This window comes from Pteropus alecto, unplaced genomic scaffold (genome assembly GCF_000325575.1).
Source record: "Pteropus alecto unplaced genomic scaffold, ASM32557v1 scaffold81, whole genome shotgun sequence".
Lineage (NCBI taxonomy): Eukaryota > Metazoa > Chordata > Mammalia > Chiroptera > Pteropodidae > Pteropus > Pteropus alecto.
The window spans coordinates 11,856,965-11,877,351 of NW_006433378.1; the positions used below are offsets into that span (position 1 = coordinate 11,856,965).

At 33.1% G+C, this 20,387-nt stretch overlaps 1 pseudogene; it reads left to right on the forward strand.

Moving 5' to 3' along the window:
• Positions 1 to 19,683: 19,683 nt before the first annotated feature.
• On the forward strand, positions 19,684 to 19,858 carry LOC102897659 (annotated as a pseudogene).
• Positions 19,859 to 20,387: the final 529 nt, after the last annotated feature.

The following is a 20,387-nucleotide window of genomic DNA, read 5'->3' on the forward strand; positions in this document are numbered from 1 at the left end:
TCAATATGTTTACACTTCTAAAAATATTATATCTCTTTTAGAGTGTGTATAGGAGAAATGTTACTATTTCAGGCTCTGAGGACAATATTTTATGTGGAGATTTTTGTTAAAGCCCAGAATAAAGAAAGTTTAAATCTTCTGCGCCTTAGTGTATTTCTTTCTAATTTCTCCACCATCCTCATGAAGGCCAAATACTGAATTAATTAATTAATTAATTAATTAATTATTTCTAAACTCATTTTAATATCAAAGGTTTTTGAAGTCTAGCCTGGAATTCTATGAATTAGATTTGTTTCCTTTCTTTCAAAGATGAACACTTACCACTTTATTCCAATTTGACATATCCAGATGCAGTATTTTTCTAGGAAGTCGTTTTTTCCTAAATTCAACTTAAATATCTTCTCTCATTTTTAGTTTATTTTACCCTAATGCTCTTGAATCTAATGTAGACCTATTTCCTTACTGAAAGTCAGAAAAATAAAAATTTTAAAACTTCTTTGCTTGTTTTTTTCCGTACTTTTAGATTATCTCTAAACTCTTGGGTCCTAAATAGCAAAGTTCATTCTTTCCAAACAGATGTGATTAGTATTACTAGCATCCATATACAGTTTAATCATGGAAATCTCCAATTTTATCTCAATATTATTATAAAAAATTTCCATATTCCCTATTAAAATTATTAATATTTTACTTATAACATTTAATTTTCTTTGCTTTTTTTACTAAGAACGTTTTCTGAATATTTTTATTTACTCTCTTTAATTTTGATCAAAGCACACTAGAGTTCAGACAAAATGAGGTTTTCAAGCAGGGAAAAGGCACAGGTAGTCTTTACTTGCCATTGTTATTTATTATTTTTCCAAACAGTTAGTAGTTAGGTTCTCTGTACCTTGGGCTATTTCTCAACTAAAATAGATTGTACTCTGATGTTTAGCAACTGCTTGTGATTCAGCTCTTTGGTTTTAACATTAGAGTTTTGGTTTTAACATTTGCTATAACATGATATTTTTGAGACCTAGGGCAAGTCTTTAAAGGTGTTTTATGTAATTTTCTCCCTTTCAGTAGTATTTATATAGTACAGTATTTTTTGTTGGCAAATCCATCAAAATTATTAGAAAGTTGCAAGTACAAGCCTTTAAAGATTTGTATGTTTGTTTGTGTGATGTGTTTATTATTCATATATGTATACATAATTAAAATGGTAGAACAAGACTTGGATATCAACCTTTTTCCTTAACATAATTGTATGATCATTGACAACCCATCTCATTTTTCTAAATCTTTTTCAGATCTTTTTAAAAATCAAAGCATGACATTTATACCAAAAACTGCATAAATCATCACGTATACCTTGATGAATTTTCACAAGGTCACTGCGCCCATATAATCAGAATCTAAAAGAGAAATGTTACCAGCATCCCAGAAGTCCCTCTCAAGGATAAAGTATAATTTGACATCTAACCTCAAATATTTTGAACTTTATATGATTGGAATCATAGTACATATGATTTAGTGCCTTCTCTCACTTTTTTCTTCCTCAAAAAGTTATTTTTGTAATATTGTTGCATATGGTTGTAGATTTGTTCATTTTCATTCTCTGTATTATTCCATTGTGTGACCATACACCATGTATTTGTCTATTCATGGAAAGGACTTCCTACCTAATTAACTAAGGAATCTTTGCCTACAATAAAGGTCAAATTGTCAAATCAGATGCAATATAATTTAAAAAAAATTTTTAACCATTACTAAATGACTAACTCATGATACAAGCAGTAGCAAAAGACATGTCTAGTCTTTCAGGAGGTCGAAAATTGTCATTTCTACCCCCTAGCTGCCCTTTATCTCTTGCATTTGAACATGTTCTGGTTTGGGTTGAACATGAGAGGTTTAAGTGATGCCTTTACCAGTACATCTGTTTAGTAGCAGAATTGCAAGGAGATTTTATCAGATCATTTCTCTTTCTCAGGCATTCTCAATAAGAAAGAAGGTTACAAACTCGCTTCTATCATTAACTGTATCCTTTTCACTCAAAAATATGTTTTTACTTATTAATCTGTTTATTCATTTATTAATCCATTGATTCATTTATTCATATACTTTCTATATTTAGATATGCAAACTATCTAGTATATTTTTATATATAATATGTTGTTGGGATCAAGATATGTTTTTCCAACTGGATTTCTAATTGATCCAGCACCATATATTGAGAAGAATTACCTTATTCCACAACACTGCAAGTGTTAAATAATGTGTTGGCTGGTTTCTGTGCTCTATATTCTGTTCCCATTATCTCTTTTCTAGCTTCATTATCTAGCACCATCATAACACATCTTAATTGATATAGGTTTATAAATTATCTGTAAATGTGCATACTTCTGTTTTTGTTTTTATTCTTCAAGATTATCTTAACTATTTTAGCCCTTTCATTAATTTATAAATTTTAGAATCAGATTGTCACTTCCTCATAAACAAGAGATTGTTCACTGAGGTTTCATATCTGATTGAGAAGAATTGACACCTTTATGATACTTATTGCTCCAATACATTGAATAACTTAGGTCTTCTTTATCTTCTTAATGTTTTTTTTTTAATACAGTGTTCTTACATATGTTTTGCTAAAACTATAATCTGTTTATGTATGCCATTGTTATTATTAACAGTATATTTTAAAATTTCACTTTCCATATATTTGTAGCTAGAAAACAATGTCAGTACAGTTTTCTTTTTCTCATGTTGACTTGTATTCAGTTCACATGCTAAATTACTGGAATTCCATGCACAGAATCATTTCATCTCTGAATAATGACAGTTTTATTTCTCTCTTATTTCAATTCTTATGTGTTGTTTTTTCTTTCCTTTCATAGTGATTAAAACTTTCAGTACAATGTAGAATAGAAGGGATGATAGTTTATATATGTTTTTTATTCTTAGTGTCAGTGGAAAAAGCTCTTAATATTTAACATCAAATATTTAACATCAAATATAATGTTATGCTAGCTACAGTTCTTTTATAGGTGCTATTCTTACTTTGCTCAGTGGTTTTGTTTTTGTTTTATTTTGTTTTTAATCATGAACAGGTACAGTTTTTAATCATGAACAGGTACAGAATTTTTTAATCATGAACAGGTACAGTTTTTAATCATGAACAGGTACAGAATTTTGTCAAATGATTTTTCAGCACCCATTAAAATAATTGTGTAGTTTTCTATTAATATGGTGAATAATAATTACTTATGAATATTCACTTCCCTAAAATTCTTGAAACAAGTTACACTTTACTGTAATTTATTATCATCTTTTGTGTATATTGTTGTGCTATATTTGATAATATTTTGTTTAGAATACATGTTTATAAGATAAATCCATGGTTTTCCTTTCCTGTCACATCTTTTTCAGATATTTATCTCAGGATCACGTTAGTCTCATAACTTTTCAGAACTCTGGAAGTTCTTTCAAAAATATTTGAAGAGTTTGTATATTTGTATTACTTTCTCTTAAAATATTTTAACTAAGTCCCAGGGAAGCCATCTGACTTTAGTGTTGGACCAAAATTTTTAAATTATGGCTAGTGGTAGTACTAAATGTTACAGGGTAACATAAAGAGGTTTTATTTTGTTCCATGCATGGATTATCTTATTTCAGCTATATAGAAACTGTTTACCAATATTAAAAAACAAAAACAAAAACAAAATAGAGAATTGAAGTGTAAGGAGAACCCTTGACCAAAGTTACATAGGCAGTTAATAAAACAACACATTTTTATAAAAAAAATATAACTATGTTTGATGATGGCTGTTTACTAGACATGTTGTGGTGATCATTTCACAATTTATGGAACCATTATGTTAGACACATGAAACTAACATAATGTTATATGTCAATTACATCTCTATAAAAAATGTGAAAGAAAAGATGACAAGTGTTAACAGAGATAAAGAGGTGTTAATCAAGATAAAGAGGAATATATTTAATATGATAAAAGGAACCATTCTACAGTATTTTGTATACATTTAAAAATTAGTAAAAGAAGATGATTTAAGTGATACAAACAAATTTCGATACTTCATGAAGCAGGCAGTCTTTATTCAGAGAACTGCAAAATGGTCAGGAAGCATGAAGCTTTTATAGGATGAAAAATAAAGAACAAAGAAGAGACAAATAGAAAATATCTGATTGGCTGGGACTGCATAGTCAACCTTGTTTGGGTTGAGAAGGAACAAGGAAATAAGTAGAGAGTCCAGTGTTGGCTTGGTGTTTGGGGATTGGCTGACTGGATATACTGCATTTCTGGTCAAGTGGAACATTTAGAGGGACACAAACATATAAGTTTTGGTTTGCTGACATGGCATTCTGGGTAAAAGTAGCTCCATCTTGGGCCTTGAAATTTATTTCAAATGCACCTAATAATATAATTTCAAAATACATGAAGCAAGACTTGGGAGATCAAAAAGAAATAATAAAAAATCTAGTATCATATTTAAAGATATTTATTCATCTCTCAATAACAGAACAAGTTGACAGAATATAAAGACACAGAAGAATTAAATATTTATCAACTAACATAATTGATACATATAAAATAGTGTACTCAAAATTTACAGAATATACATTATTTTCAAATAAATGTGGAGTATTTACTAAAATTGATATCTATAGCCATAAAGCAATTCTAAATAAATTTTAAAGAATAAAGATTACACACTGGATGCACATCCAGTTTCTTCTACGTGTCTCCTTAGGTTCGTCTTATTCCATGATTCATGAATAGATATACACGGTTTTATTGTCCTCTAGAAACAAACAAAATGCAAGAAAAGTCACCAATCACCTTTACTGAATTTCTTCGTCTCCCACAACTCATCTTCCCATTGTTAACATTCTTCTCAACACATTTCCTTATAAAGAGAAAAGCAAAACAAGTTAGCATAAGAACAAAATACTCCTATGCCTTTTACATTTTCACAGAGCACTTTCTGACTCTTCTTGTCTTAACTGAAATCCATTTCCCCTTTAAACTTTTCTATTGTGACTACTCCTTTTCCTATCTCTTCTGCAAAGAAGGGACTGACTCAGGATCTACTTCTCCTTCTAGTCTCCCATTTTTACTTTCAGACTATTTATTTACAACATCTTGCACAGAAGTTTTCTTTTTGAGGCTCATGCTCTATAGTTATACTATCTTCTGCTGATATTTATTTTCATAATATATTAGTCATTTCCTCTAAACAGATCAAGAGCTGTCATATTTAGATAAGTCTTCTGCTTCTTCTTTTTCCTCTTTCTTATATTCATATTGGATAACTTCAACATGCATAAGCATGACATCAAATATGCCTCTGAAAACATCAACTTTCTCTTCTGTTTCATTTGCCTTCTAAAATGGGGCCAGCTGGGGGCCATGTTGCTTTAACTAGGCTCTTATACTTCTGAAGTCACATTTCCACATTCTACACTTTGAATACAACTTTCTAGCTTTGCAGCTGTGATTTCTCTCCTTAATCTAGGGCAAATTTCCTTTGACAATAGCATGACCTCCAGTGTCAATACCGTGTCAACCATTTTCATTAGAGCATCTGTATCCTTTGATCTCCACAAAACAAGAAAAGTAGAGTCCTGAGTATTTTGTTATTTCAGACTGTCTGCCTTCTTATAACTACACCTGAATGGTCGGTTTCATAAAGGAAAAGATTGGTGAGGTCTTTGAACTAGCGCCACTCGACATTCATCTTCTTCAGTCTTCTCAGTTCTTAGGAGGGATTTGCTACCTGGTGAACTTTCTTTCCTATTTCCCCACTGGCTATTTTGATTCTTCACAGTTTCTTCAAGGATCATATTCTATGATGTTTCAATTTTCTCTTTTAGCTGATATCCTTGCCAACTACTTCACTTGGAATAAAACAATATTCGGGTACAAAAACCTATCAATTTTTTATATTAAACTATGAAAACCCCTCCATCTGAAGCCATAATTACCCTTATATTTATTCTTTCATTTTTATTGGTAGAAATGTTTCTCCATTTATGTGACTGAGAATATTCTCTCCTTCTACTTCCTTAGGGGACTTTTCCTATCAATCATCCCATTCTTTTATTATTTATTCAGCATATATGTATTCGATCCTTACTGTGTTTTAATACTACATTATATGGTTTGGAAAATTCACAAACAGAATAGACAAAGGAATCTGCTCTCTTGGTGGATACATTATAAAGAGAGGGAAAAAACAATAAATAGAGTTAATACAATATTGGGAGCTAGTAACTTAGAAAAGAAAAAGAAAGAGTAGATCACTGTAAAGGCCAGGAGTACTTAGAGATGAGTGGGTTATAGTATTAAACAGAGTGTTAGGATTGGTTCTAATTTACCCTTAGTCTCCAAGTAACACATTTCGGTTTCCTCATTAATGAAATGAAGTAGTTGTGTGATATTCAGGGTTTATTCTGCCTTTCAAATTCTGGGAGTCTATATAAGTCATAATTAATGATCAGAATAAAAATGTAGAAAGGTATTTTTATTTCTAGGACTATAATTTAAATCTTAGCAATACCATAATGTTTATCAGTGCATGGCATTTCTTATTTTACAAGTAGCAGGAGTAAACATTTAACCAGATTTTTAAGAGGAAAACTAAACTTCTAAGACTAAAACTCAGGGGAGTAACAATTAACATCTTGAAATAATTAGTCTCTTTCTCCAGTGTTGTACACCTTTTTTCTTATCATTCAGTCTCACTCTGAAAGTTTAACTAATCCAAAATGCATTTATCATTCCAGAAATCATTATTATACTCTGCGTTTAGCATCTTAGGTATCAAATAATTTATCTTGTAAAGTAGAAGCACCTTTTATTTTTCTCCTCTTCCCACATCTCAGCATCTTAATTACAGCCACTCATGAGCTGAGTCTGTTTTTATCTTATTTATTTTACGTATTTTTTTTTTTGTCTGCTTGCAGTAGTGCTAATGTGTCACAGCACTGTGACTACAACTTCTACCATAATTGATGGGAACAAATTCTTCTGGGATATATTAATACAGCTGCAGGCAGTGAGACAAGCAGTGAATGGAAAGTAAATGGATTGAAGAGCTCTAGAGACATTTATGTTGCTGGAGGCAGGGAGGTCGGCAGCCACTAATAACTACAGCTAAACAGTGGGAAGAAAGCATACACTAGGCTTGTTTTACTAATCATTATATATCATATGCACTCGGCAGTTATGATCAAATGTTGCTTTCTCAAACCAATTAGCCTTTAGTGTAGTGCTAACTGGTGCACATGTAGCTACTAGTTATACTGATCATAGGTCTTTAATCTTAAGCACCCATGTTAAGGATATAGATTTTCCCTAGGGTTTTGAAAACAAAATATTTTTTTCTCAGTCATGAATATTTTTTTCCAAAGACCAAGACTATTTAATTGTAAGACTACTCCTTTACATTTTTTATTTAGGCACACTCAACTTGGAACCACAGAATTTTAGGTTTGGTTAAAACATTTAATTTTACTGATTAAGAGCTTACTCTAGAGAGAAAAGTTATTTGCTCACGATCCATAAGCTACTTACAGGCAGCATTTGGATAAAAACATATGATCAGGTTCATCATGGTTAGATTTACCAGCAATTCAGTAAAATGCGCTGAGTGGTAGGCATTGCATTGAGTGGGAGTGGGTGGGTGGGCACAAAGACACATTTAATTAACACTTAGAAGTATGCAAACAAATTATTTTCAGGACTACATTATTTGCTAGCGACATAAAGCAAGTGGGAGCAAAAAGGAGCGAATTGTTTATTTTGATTGGATTATTAGACAGTGAAGTATCTATAACCAGCAGCCAGCATTATTGGGGTGAAAATCAGGAAGGTTGCTGCATAGAAGTTGCAGACCCAGATATCCTATTCTCTTACAACTTTTGTAAATTATATTTATGCCCTGAGTTTCACAAATATTTAAAGCTGCAATTTCCCTACCTGGAATTGGCCTCCTAGTATAGTGAGGAGAAACCAGATATGCTTAGCTTTTATCTGGAATCTTTAAATATTAAGCACATCCTATTTTCATACCTCTAGAAACAAATATGTTTTATACTCTTGTCATTACAAAGTTCACTTTAAGAAAAATTTAAAAAAAGAAAATCATACTGCTTGATTCATGGCATTTACACCCTTGACTTGACTTTTCAATGAATCAATGACTTCCATGGCTGTTCATATATTTTGGTTTTGATACTGAAGATGGCATCTATCACTGTTAATATATAGATGCCTATATACAAAGGCCTTTATATTTTCAAATCTTTGGTAATAATTTCTTAAGCAGATTTTTTTTTTTTTTTTTGTAAATTAAGAATCAGGCATGAACTTAATTCACATGTCCAGTTGTAAAGATTTAATGACTCCACCACCGTATGGCATCTTCTTACTGAGCCACGAGTCACAGAAAGCAAAAAACATCACTGCACCGCAATGCCCGATGAGCATTTCAGTCTCCTTCAGAAATACTCGAGGAGTATCAGTATATGGTCGATTTTCAGCAGGCATTTTGATGAATATGAATGTAATAGAAATGACTAAATCTGTGTATGAATCAAATATAAACCAAATATAATTGCCACCCAAGAGAAAAAGCTTTGATTTCTTTTTACTTTTTTTCTTTCTGCCTGGTCATTTCTTGAGGCATCAGACATCAAACTGGCTTGGTGTTGGTATCTTATTCTCCTGGGGAGGAAAGAAAAGTTCAGGGAGCATATATAAATAAAATAAAAATAGAAGTATCTTAAATCCATTACTTTTTGTATAAGACCACTACAAATTTACTGCCTTCAAAAGAAGTCTTAAAATTGATAAAGGATGGTTTTATTTGAAGAATTATATTGTAATTATGCATAGTCAAATACTCCTAAAGCAATAATACTAATACATTCTTCACTGTCAAATCTATTCTTTTCAATATATTTGTAACATAAAACATTATGTCTAATTGAAATGTTAAAGCATCATCAAGCCTCAGGTAAGGTAAACATCTCAGAAGTTAGAGAATAGTATTCTCTTGACTCCCTATTTGGGAAAGAAAAGAAGTAAGTTGGGCATAATACAGAGAAAAAGAGAAAATAAAAATAAAACAAGAATGCTATAGATTATTATTTACCTGTCACAGATATTGCAGGACCAGAATTGTTATGAGCTGCTAATTGGTACACAGTGAATTCACTAAGTGCTACGATCAAGTTTTAAACAGTCTGTTTTTGCAACATGGTATTTGAAACCTGATAGGGGTCTTGTAGACCACAGATCCTTATGGAGAAATGATTTCTTTCAAAAGAATAATAATATTAAAACTACCTAGAGACATAGTTCTCTGGCCATAATCGACCATCTGCAGTTTTCAGAGATTAAATTTTGGCCTGTGTGTTTATATCTCTCCCTTTAGACATTGTTACACTTTTATAGAAAGAGAACAGTTATGAATGTTCTCTCTTTTTTTTCAACTGCCAAAAAAAAAAAAATAAGATCATTAATGTGAAAGTGAATGAGGGAGTGTGGAATTTGAGTAAGGAACCCACGCCCAGGTTAAAAAGCTTTATGAATAGAGATTTGTTTTTCTCATTTGTAAATAAATGATTACATTAAATAAACTTCTAAATTTAAATTTTGTTATTTTGTGATTCATAATATTGATTAAGAACCACTACTCTTTTTCTTTTTGACTGCGCCATGTCTTGGACATAGTAGGTATAAAAATACTCTGTAAATGAGTTAACAGATGCTCTTTCTAAATAACTATGGTTTCTTATATACTTGTTAAAATGTGTTAAATGCAAATCCAATTTATTAAAATTCTTTTAGTTAACATTTTTACATTTGGCTTAAGAAAGGTAAGTCATGTACTTCTATATTAATTATATGGATCCTAAGCTTTTTAATAATGATACTTTTTGTTATTCTTCTCAAGGGAGATGCTACACTGGATAGAAGGCATCAGGTAAGAATATATTAAGTTCCTTTTGCGATTTATTTTTCTATCTGTGGTAAGTTGAATGATAGTCCTCTGAAAGATACTTCTATGTAGAACCTATAAATGTGATCTTTAGAAAAAAAGATCTTTACAAATATAACTGAGGTAAGGATTTTGAGATGAGATTATCCTAGATTAATTAAGGTGTGCCCTCAATTCCATAACCAGTATTCTTAGAAGAGGAGGGAAGGGAAGATACAGAGGAGAAGTCATGTGAAAAGGGAGGCACAGATTGGAGTATTGTACCCTGAGGAATGTCAGGAGCCATCAGAAGGTGGAAGAGGCAAGGAAAAATTCTCCCCTAGAGTTCCCAGAGGGAGTAAGGCCCTGACGACATCTTGATTTCAGATTTCTAGTCACCAGAACTGCTCTGGGAAACTAATAGACTCTCATTGCCATTAACTTTTTAAAATACCAAGACTAATGCATAGAAGGCGAATCAATTAGAAACTAAGCAGCATACTCTAACTGGGTTTTCAAGACAATATAACAGTGACTATAGTCACAGGTCACATAGCGTTTCAGTCATGATGGACCACATATACGACGGTGGTCCCATAAGATTACAACAGAGCTGAAATCTCCTATCTCTAGTGACATCACAGCCATTGTAAGGTCATAGCCCAACTCATTACTCACATATTTGTGGTGATGCTTGTGTCCAGTGTTTACAAAGTCTACAGTAGTGTACAGTAATGCCCCAGGCCTTGATATGCACTCACCACTCACTGACCCCAAGCAATTGCTAGTCCTGCAAGCTCCACGCATAGAAAGTGCCTTATACAGGTGTGCCATTTTTAAACTATTATCTTTTATTTTTACTGGCTTTTTCTGTGTTTAGATATGTTTAGATACACAAATATTTACCATCGTGTTACAGCTGCCTACACTATTCAGTACTACACAGGTTTGTAGCCCAGGAGCAATAATAGGTTAGCTCATATAGCCCAGGTGTGTAGCAGGCTACACCGTCTAGGTTTTTGTGAGGGCATTCTATGATGCTGTCACAATGGCAAAATCATCTAAAGATTCATTTCTCAAAAAGTGTCCCTGTCACTAACCTATGCATGACTGTATTTATCAAGGTATGATCAGGGTGTCGGGAAGCTACAGATGGTAGTTTCATGGGGGTGCTTATATTAGTTTGCTAAAGCTACCACAGCAAAATACCGCTGACTGAGTCTTTTAAACTATAGATATTTATTTTCTCACAGATCCGGAGGGCAGAAGCCCAAGATCAAGGTGCTGGCAAGGTTGGTTCTCCTGAGGGCTCTCTCCTTGTCTTGCAGATGGTCACTTTCTTGTTGTGTCCCCTCAAGGCCTTCTTTATGTGCTCATGCATCCCTGGTGTCTCTCTCATCTGTCCTAATGTCCTCTTCTTATAAGGCCACCAGCCAGCTAGGATTAGCGCCTACTCTTAATAGTCCCACTTTAATTTAATCCCCTCTTTAAAGGCCTTATCTCGAAATACAGTCACATTCTAAGGTACTGGGTGTTGGAGTTTCAGCATATAAATTTTTTTGGGAGACACAATTCAGTCCTTAACAGTGCTCTTAGCGAGACGAGACTCAAAGAGAAAAGGAAAAGTAGCAGTTACATGAACCCAGAGGCAGAGAAGGTGATGTGGAGATGACATCTGCCAGATGCTATGAATGTTGGTGGAGAGAGAGACAAAACCTCAGAGGAAAGGAGGCTAGGAAGGGAATTTTTCCTTCCTTTTGTTCATTTCCTGGAAGCCAAAAAAAAAAGGCAAGAAAGACCACTTCGACAGTACATACATGTCAGCCTTCCAGCACAGAGGGCAAGGTTGACGGGATACAGAGATGATGTGAAGAGGCAAATGGAAGATACCCGTACAGCTGAAACTTGAAAACTATTTCATGAAAGTCACTTATAGCCAATTCTGCAGTCTGAATGCATTAACAAAATAGGTCCAGAACAAAAAAATATTTCTTTACAACTTAATTTTATATTTAAAGAGTTCATGAAAACAATATGGTCTTGTATAATGTATTCTCAAAATTATAGGCATGACCTGGAAGCTTTAAAAATTTTACTTCTTATGGAATTGTTTTCCACATTTTTGATTAATGTATATGTGTACTTGTGTTTATAAAAACTATGTATTTTAAAGTTGACAGCTATTTTAAGATTTGGATGCTAAATGTTTAACAGGGGTCTGCCCCTGGTATTCAAAATGCACTTGAACACATTTTAAACTTTCTAACCTCTAGTTCTCTTATTCGTTAAGTAGAAAGGTTATTGATATTCAAGAACCTAATGAAACAATTATGGGATATTATTTTAATAAAACAAGTGCTGGAGAAATGCTTTTCATGACTATAGTATATTTATTAGTATATTGTCACCACCCAGAACTAATATTTATTAGATAAATATTTATTTAACTGGATAAAACTGCAAATAGTCATCTGCTCATTTTCCGAGGTATATAAATAAGCAACTGAAAGAGAATTATTATTTGAACATATTTATGTATTCTAGGAAACTTAGTAATGGGGGATAAATATTTGGGCTTGCTATCAGGCTGTTCCTTTTTCTCATGGGCTCCTTAGCCATTTTATATTAATATTTTTCATAGATAGAATAAATGAAAAAATTTTTTACAAAATGTCTCAGAGTTTTATATGTATGTTAAATTTTTAGTCATATTTGGCAAGAGAATGTAACTGGCTCAGATGAAAGTTGTCAGAAATGTAGAGATTTAATTTCTACATTAAAAAAAAACCCTGTTAAACCCTTGGAAATAAGTTAATTGGTGTATATACTTTGTTATATTTTCTTAAGGATAGAAAATTTTAAAAAAATATTTAATTATAATTTGTGGCAAACTTTATTAAAAAACATTTCTGATAGTCAAAGTGGAGTTGAAATTATTAAATAAAAATGTATACAGCTTCCAAAAAGAAAGTAACCACTAGAGAGCACTGCTGCTCTACATCAAACCAACTTGTAGCTGTAATAGATACTGAAGATTTAAAACCTAGGGTTCAACAAGGTAAATTTGAATTGTAATATGAAATACTCTAAAAAAAAGAAAAATAAATTTGTTACCGCTTATACTATCTCTCAGACAATTTGAAAACCTTAAGCACTTAAATTGGCACGTCCATCAAACTAATTTTACTGGTCTTTGAGGTCTAATTTAGGGGAAAAAAAGTACATAAAGAAGATATATATGTCACTCTATAGTCGCTTTGGTTAAATAAATCCTGATATATACTCATTGTAAAGATTTCTACTCATAACGTAAGATAATAATGATAATAACTTAGCTGCACAGACTAGTTTTCCTCTAAAGTGCTATGATATATTTATATCTACCCAGTATATTTTTATAACATAGTAAATAGCCACGTTTACATCCCAGGGTGAGAAGATAAAGACAGGTAGTATAATCACCAGTTTAAAAGGGAAGAAATTGAGGTGCAGAATGTCATTGTTTGTCTAAATTTCAGGAGCTAGAGAGTAAAAATGCTTGTGTGTATGTGTACACATAGGGGTACAAATAGGGAAAAAGAAATATTTTTTCCATAAAATTAAAAGGAAAAAAATGCAAAATAAAACAATGGATTATATACACACATGTAACTTTCAAATTTTGAAGAGAGAAAATGCAATTTAATTATTATATTTCATTAATAAGTATTATAACCTTTAATAGTAATAAAAAATTCTGTGCTTACTATGAACTAAAAAAACAAATGGCTAATATAGAAATGTAAGACATATTCTCTGAAGTAAAATAATTGAAATAGAGTTAAGGAGTGTATATGTCAAAATAGCACACATTGAATAGTTTTATGTGAAAAATATGCCAAGTGTTGTATATACAGAACAAAGGGGGTCACTGTGTGTTGGACTAAAGTACTCTATGGAAGGTCTTGAAATCTGAGAAAAATTCAGATTGGTGGCAAGGAAATTACAACATGGGAAAAAAACTCAGAGATCTGGGTGGTCCAGACACAGATGCCATTTAATACAAATATCTGTCTGTTTTTGTAAGAAGGGCTGGGGAGGAGTAGTTGAAGAAGTCTAGAAAGATACATTAGGGATATATTGTGTGTAATTTTGAATTCCATGTTGAGATGCTTTGATTTGATCCAAACTATTTAAATCAGATGCCTGGCATTATCAACGCAGTATTTAGAAAGGTTAATTTGTTTGCAAGACAGATCCCTATGTGGAGAAACCTCAGTGAGAGAAGACTTTGAAGAATCTGTTTCATAGAACAAACTTGAGATGGTACGAGCCTTAATTATGACAGTGGCAATGGACAGAGAAAAGAAAGGACTAAAATAGAAGTCTTCTAGAAATAAGAAACCACATGGACTTTGATTTATTAAACGTAGAGATCTCAGAAGGGAGAAAGGATGAGAAGTGGTCATGAGAAACTAGACTCGGAGGACATGAAACAAATGAAAGAGGATGTGGATTTGTACCAAAGAGAAAACAGAAAAATTCATTCAGTTTTAGATACGTTAAAATGTCTTTCATTGATTAAATATAATGATTGTCCCCAGAGATGCAGGGCAGAGCTGCAGAAAGGAGTTAAGTCTAACAATCGTCAATATAGATGTGATAGTTATATTTAGAAATGCTAATGGAACCAGAAAGAGATGATACATTTCTGAATCAAAGGGAAATGAAGAAATAAGGGATTAAAGGTTTAAATGTGGTTTAATCTACATTTAACGGTTAGAGAAAGAAAAGCCACCACTGAAATATTTAAAATTATTATCTTAGATAGTCATAGGAGAGATGAGATCAATGAACCAGAGCCAGAGAATGAGGGGTTCTCTGAAGTAAAACTCTAAAATTAGGTCGAGAGAGACAGGCAAAATATTGTGGAGTTAAGTAATTAAGAACTGGGAAGTGTCATTTCATCAAAGTGTTGGTGAAAGAAGAAAGATGTTAATGGGTTTAGAATGGAGAGGAGGGGAAATAGAAGCTGGAGTAAATCATTATTTGAGAATACAGGCAGTAAAATGAAATCAAATAGGAAATTAAGGTCAAAGGATTAACTATTAGGTTTAAATATTGGTTATAATAGAATACATATCACTTAGGAAATATTGAGTTATGATATTTAGGAAAAATTGTGTTATAATATTTAGAAAAACATATTGTATGCTCGCTGCCAAAGAGGAAAAGGAAAGAAGAGAGAGAAGTGAAAGATCCAAAATACAGAGAATAATTGAAGGACAAAGTGAATGTCAGAGAAGATAGAAAGAGGGGACTGAGGACACGGTCTGAAGTAATAGCTTTAGAAAGCTGTGATAATGCGACTTTTGATAAGCCTGAAGAGATATGTTAGACTATGAGTTTAGATGGGGATAGTCTTCGCTATCTCAAATCTATTTTGAAATTATATATGGGACAAGTCAATCAATAAAAACCAGGATTGTTTCAGTCATCTTTGTGTTGTAGGAGATGAGATGATACTTAAAAAAAAAAAAAAAAGAAAAAAGAAAGAAAGAACAGGGGTGCAGAAGTTAATTTTGCCTGCCTCACAATTTTTCTGATACTCAGTGCTGAATAAAAATCCTGACGCTATTGTGTGAATTATAGCTTGCATGAAGACTGTCCTGTCGATGTGCTTATTTAAATCGAATAACAAATGAAAAGCAAACTGAGCCTTCTTATAATCCTGAAGTCGCAATACTAGAGCTTGTGGACCAATGTTCTAAACTACCTGCTTTTGTCATTTTAGCCTTATGGACTTCTGTTTTCAAAACGTCATTTCCATCTTTAGAAGCCAGACATTAATAGTTGGAACGATTCTGGAATCCATAAAGAACAAAGCAGAAAAACTGCTGGTCGTATTCGATCAGAAGTGGGTGAAGAAGTGCTGGTGCAATTTTCTGCCTGTCAAATTTTCTCATTCTTGTGCTGATGCGGATGCAGACCCTCTGACCTTGCTGGGCTCTTTGCTTCTTTTGAATTTTCTGATTCCTGCTCAGCCTTTCACTCATCCAGCAACTTTTCTAGGAACTCCTTACCTGTGTACTTTTGATCCCCAAACTGCCTATCCAGCTGATCGACTACCATGTTCTGACCTTCTGTACCTCAGTTGTTGATCAAATATTGTTTACCTTAGTGCTGAATTGCCTCCTCTAACTTGGTGTAGGATATGTCAACAAGTATATCTGCCTGCCTAAATTCCTATATCCTATGTCCATTAAGCCTTGTTTGGCCTTTTCTAATTCCTGACTCATTATGCTTCTTTAGAAAAACATTTTCTCCCAAATTCGAGATAGTGCCAAGTTTTTTAATCCTGGGAAATGATGGGAGCAAGTATGATGATATTAAATGGGTGAGAAACAGTGAAGGAGATAATGAGCTTGGTCGTGGACATATTTTATTTACGGTTATGATAGACATATTATATTATACAGTTTATCTTGGGTACTCACAACATTTAAGATATATTTGCTACTACTTTATCGTCAAGTAAAAAAATAAACCCCCACCTAATCATATTATAATGTTTAATTTCTATCCAGGTCTAGATATACTAGAGTTCTCTTTTATGTCTTTTAAGATTCCAGTTGTGGATTTTTATAATGGATTTTTTTTTTTTTTTTGGCTAGGAGTTAAAACTATGTAGCTCCCTTAAGAAAGAACCATTGTAGACTCAATTATGGCTGAAAAAAAATCTTAATTGTATCCATTACACACATGTATATTTTACCAAAGTCAAATGTCAGTTCAATAATAGAGAAAATACCACCAATGTTTCTTTTCTGAAAGATTTATTATGGCATGCTATTTGGTAGAGCAGTAATTGTTATTATTTGTGTCAAAATTATCCATGTAGTTACCTCCTAACCTTTTCCCATGCCAGATCGTTTGTAGGAAGTGAATATATGTAAGGCACTTCCGAGAAAATGTAGCAGGCTTCTCAAGGTTTGTGGCGATCTGCTGAGGAGTTTATCCATCCTAAGTCCTACTAACCATAAACAAAATTAATTTTAGGCTATAATAAAGAATAAAAAGCATTTGTTTGAGCATGAGGAACTGCAGCCAGGGAGACACAGATTCAGGTAGCAACCTAAATTGTGCTCCACGGGACAAAGGGGAGAGGTCGCCTTTTATAGTGAAAGTTCCCACTCAAGTTTCCAGTCAGGTCCCTTTTATATAAGTGGGGCATCCAAATTGTGCAGTTCTGATTGGGTGGGAGCAGATCTCAGTCCACTGGTCAAAGGACAAAACCTGGGTTTCCTGCACTTCTTGGCTCAGATGGCTTTAACACACAAGGCACAATGTGGGCAGCCCAGAATTCAGTCTGAGATTCCTCCCAGCATACAAAGTACACGAGAAGCCCCTCAGCAAATGGCCACAAGGCTCTTAGTTATAAAATTTAGATCTCAGTTGACCAGGGGGAATCCATCTTAGCAGATACATTTTTTTCTCAGCAAATGAATCTTTTCATCAAACGAATCTTTCTTCTTAGAGCCCACATAACCATCTTGGAGTTTAGGGGTTAGTAATGTCTGCTAAATTTAAACCAATTAACACACTAGATTGGAATCACCATCCACCCAGTCAATCAACCTGGAATGTGGGAATTATCCTCTCAGACTCCCGTCCTTAACCAAAACACCTAGAAACATTTTGAACCTCTTTCTTCTTTTCCATACCTCTACCTCTTGTCCTAGTTCAGGTAAATCACATTTTCCTCAAATTCTTGCCATACATTCCTAAATTGGTCTTCCTGAATCTAAGATTTGCCCCCTTCTTTGACTAACGCTAGTCATGTTGCCCCTTCTGCATGGATTGCCCTTTCAACTATTAGCGGGACTAAAGATTCCAATGTATGCAACTTAGCTCCAAGGTCACCTGAAGATGACTTTCCTGGCACTTCAGATCTCCACATTAACTTGGTGTTGCAAACAGGCTGAGTCTTTCTCGCTTTCTAGAAAAACCTGTACGTTACCTCTGCCTCTGCATGTAAAACGCAGTGTTGCAATTGTGCTTCTGGATCTATTTCTCTCGTTAAACTCAGATTGCGGACAAAGAACATATTTTATTATTTCTCTAGAACTAAGTTTAATACTGAATATATAGTAGGCACTCAATAAATGCCTGTTAAATAAACAAATAAATATATAGATCTACCTTTATACTTTATTTATTTTCCATGGTCAAGAGCTTTTTTGTGTGTGATACATTTGACCCAGTAACAAATATGTAACAAAAATGGATGACTACATCAATATACTATATGTTTTCCTCTTTCAAGTTCTTGTGTGAGAAGGGCTCATATCATATATTTCTTCCCAATAATTTGATTATATCTTGTTACAAAATTGAGTTAGAAACTCAATAAGATTTTACTATAAAAAAGGAGGTGCTGAAAAGTTTATCAAAATTTTTGTGTAGATACTTTGGGAAATCCTACACATTTCTGAGGTCTAGATAAGAAGAGCTCATCTTAGCCAAAACAGAATTATGATGAGAGCTAACTAGGACATCAATTGTCTCTATATATAATATAATTAGTGTAATATAATATAATTGATATAATACATTGGAAACTCCTCTTTGGGTGGGGAGATATCTATGAATAGCTTGGTATAAGTTGATTGATTGCCTCTAAACCTCATACCACCATTTGCAATTCTGGGAATTCAGGACTAAAAATAACTAAAGAGGTGGGCAGACAGGATTATTTCAACTCAATTTAACATTTGACACATATTCATTGCTTGTTGCTATACGTGCACTTTTGAATTGTTTCCTAATAATTCATGCGCTGTCACCTTACTAGAACATGAATTTCTGCTCTCCAATTCTGTCTTATTCATGTTTATATATCAAGCACATAGCATGGTTTATAAGTCAATAAGAGCTCAACATATACTTTTTAGGTTGAATGAATACAAGTTTTGATCAACAATATATGTTATTGTTAAAATAAATACTGCTGGGCATGTAAGTATAAGTAAGACACATTTTCTTTACTCAGTCCAGTAGGGGAGGAGATGGAAAGGGGTTGGGTGGGATGACTATTACACAAAGAACCCAATAAATGTTATGGGAAAAATACATAAATAGTGCAATAGCCATATTCATGCAAATGGCCATATTTGCAACTTAATTTAGACCTCTTATCCATATTGACAGGCAAAGCCCTAAAATTAATGCAAAATGGGCTTCTTGTCGGAGACCATGGTACTCTGAACCTTAGATTTTGGATTCATCATCAAGTTCCAAAAATATTTTGACATGTTGTATCTATAAGGTGAATCAAATAAGGCAACATTTAATAGTGATAAATGTGAACTCCTATGTAACCAAGTGCAAAATCAAAGAATGGATAGAAAAGCCTTACCTTAAAAACAATAACAACAACAACAAAACCCCCTTCTAAGTCCATTGAAAATCAACAGTGAGTTAGTTTTTAAAATTGTTATAAATATCAAGCTTCATTGATGGCATGATATCTACGATAACACAGATAACTCCCTCTTTACTCTGTGCATGTTGGAATTCACCAAATGAATTAACATTTTATTAACTTGTTATTTCCCTAATTTATATCCTGTCTAATTTCCAAAATGATTTGAGACAACATCCTTGACTGCCTTTTAATATGAAGATTCCAGGCAGAATTTGTTCCCTTTGCAAGACTGAAATCATGGCAGGTCCAGAACCTGATGCCCAATTCCACTTGACGGGTATCAAAAAATATTTCAACTTGTACTCTCAGAGGTAGAATTAATTGTGTGCAGGCCACATATGGAGGCACCTCTTTGCTATTGTTATACTTCAAATTAAGTTCTTAAAAATCTCTAGCTGTGAAAGCAACATAAAAGTTTCTAAACTGTACCTCATTTGTTAATTTTCCATGCCTACATTAATGTCAACTCATCATGTAATACTCAATTTGGACAATAAATTGGACCTGGGGAAAAAAAAAAGATTCCAAAGTAAAGTGCAGAAAAATTAGAGAATATTCAAAATGATGACTGAAGTCAAAGCTAGACAACATTAGCAATAATTAAGGAACTAGCAATAAAAGGAATTCATTAAGCAAATATTTTTTGAATACTCTATTAGGTCTTGGGGATTCAACAATAAAGAAAAAAAAAACAAGGGAAAATATCTCTTCATGTTTATAAAGCTTAAGGTCTAGCTGAGGAGAAACAAAAAAAATGGTCTCAGGAATAAATGTACAACTATGACCAAGTTAAGTCCTGAGAAGACAAGCAGTTTTCCAAGACATAACTAATGGGAAGTATTAGATTTGGTAAAGGTGGTAAGTTTAGGTCCCCTTAAGAAAGTGAAAACTGAGTTCAGAACTTCCTGATAAATAAAAGTATTAATAAGTATATATTCCAT